The 2,125-nt window shown below is 42.7% G+C and overlaps 1 protein-coding gene across 3 annotated transcripts in view; it reads left to right on the forward strand.

Annotated features, from left to right (window-relative positions):
* The window catches only part of FBLN1 (fibulin 1), a 149,347-nt gene that overhangs the window by 33,885 nt on the left and 113,337 nt on the right, over positions 1-2,125 (forward strand). The window lies entirely within an intron of this gene.

Genomic DNA, 2,125 nt, shown 5'->3' on the forward strand with positions numbered 1-2,125 from the left:
GTGTCCCCCTAGAATTTCCTATTTTAATATTTGGCATCATAATGAAAGTTCAGACAGATAGTAAATATAAAGCTAGCTCAACAAGTTTCTGGGGCTGTTACAGAACAACGAAGTGTTTCAAATAGTGAGCAAAATAGTCACTTCTTCATCTGAAAAAATGAGCTAGGGCTGGGCTTTCCAGCTGGCAGCCCATGGGCTGCATGCAGCTTGCAAGGGGTTACTTTGCTGCCCATAGTCTTCTACCTCATTGCTGTAGCAACTGCTGCAGCCAGGATCTTTAAACTTCCACCTCCCTCCCTCAGCTTTTGCTTCTTGCTCCCACCCCAGAGGGTGGGGCAGGACAGCCCACAACACTGAGGGAGCCTGTGGTATGTTATAGTGAGGGACTGAGATGGAGGCTGCTTGTAGTTACTGGGGAGCAGGGAGGCTACCATGCATACCAGCAAGGGGTGAGGGGAGTATGGCCGAGGGGCTGGTGACTTGCACTCATGCAGCCTCTGGTCTGTGTGTGATCCTTGCTGTTGTGGCCCATGCTGCATGCAGCCCCCAGCCACTTAGCTCAGGGCTGTCCAACTTCTAAAATAATCAAAGGAATAATAGGAGATTTCTCAATTTTTAGGGCTTGATCTTGGAACAAATGAACCATATTCCACTGAGTGCATTTCCACTGCTGAATGTGGAGTGTTGTGGGTTTTGCTCAGTGAGATAAATTCAGCTTCTTCCTCTATCATTGTGGGTGATGAAGTTTCAGTGAAACTGGCCTACTTTTTCTGTAGAAAATAAAAAGGGGTCCAACCTGGGGCAGGTACTGTTCAGACATATAGTTTCTGTCCCAATTGGTTGACAGTTAATCTACGGATCTTTTGACTTTTCTTTACAGTGTCTAGGGGTTCTGCACCTGAGGTCTCTTAATGGAAATGCACTATGGGAAAGGGATAGGGCATGAACAGATTCACCTGGGGTCCATTACTTAAGGACGTGGCTGACATTGCCTCCTCAAAGGCTGTGCAGCTGTGTTGCAGCACAGAGAACATAATTGCCAACTATTTAGCACATACCCAAGCAATATGGACTGTAGAAAGTGATTAGAACTTTTCCCATCATTATTTTTTGTTATGTTGTATTTCCATTCCATTGAATTTTGACTACAAGTCACAGTTAAAGGATGTTGAATAACTTGTTCTGAATAGGAAAATGTGAAAGGGTTTTTTTTGCCTTTAGGAGGGAAGAGGGGATAATTTGATGACTTGTCAAAGTGGAAACATTTGAAAAAGAGGCTTCAATTTTTACAGCATTCCATTGGAAACCATGCAAATTTTCAAAACTGGCCTGATTCTTAATCAGCTACAGGTACTGTTTCTAAGACCTGGGTTTCTTATCTATTCACTGAGCAGGAATTGGGTTTCTAGGTTGCTAAAGAACAGACAAGCTGAGATGCCTCAGAGCATCCTCATTGCATCACATGTATTGAGCAGGAGAAGTTGGGTGGAGTTTCTTGACTTTGATGTCTGACTGAGTGCTTTGCTTGCATGCTGTTGACATATGCACAGTTTCCAGAGTCCCTGGCTTTGATGCGACGTAGTAGGAGGACTGCCCCGGAGCCAGCACCCCAGCAGAACTGGGCAAAGAGCAGGAATTCCATTTCACTGAAACTTCACATTGCAAAGATAGAAAACTTAGAAAACATTTTTTCCCAAGAGGGGCCTAAATAAGGTCTCAAAAATAGTGAAATCCTTCACCAGGTAGAATTATCATTCTCTTTTCCAGCTTTAGCTTGGATTTTCCTGAATTCCTATTCAGTAATTTGTTTTTTGAACTTCACCTATTTTTTTTAAGTATCCATCCTTCATTCAGAAGTTCTCACGTGATAATTTTGGACAAACAATTTTTGGACTCTCAAGTTTTTGATTTAGCATAAGCTGTTTTTAGTGGGTTCATTTCACAATCCAAAAATTATCCAGTTCACAAGTTGAGTGGTTAATCTTCCTAGTCCCTCTGAACCACTGTTAACGCTGCTTTGTTAGCATCCTGGAAACAGTACAGGCATACCTCATTTTATTGCGCTTCCCTTTATTGCGCTTCGCAAATATTGCGTTTTTTACAAATTGAAGGTTTGTGGCAACCT

This window comes from Gavialis gangeticus, unplaced genomic scaffold (assembly GCF_001723915.1).
Source record: "Gavialis gangeticus isolate Ggan-Ray unplaced genomic scaffold, GavGan_comp1, whole genome shotgun sequence".
Lineage (NCBI taxonomy): Eukaryota > Metazoa > Chordata > Crocodylia > Gavialidae > Gavialis > Gavialis gangeticus.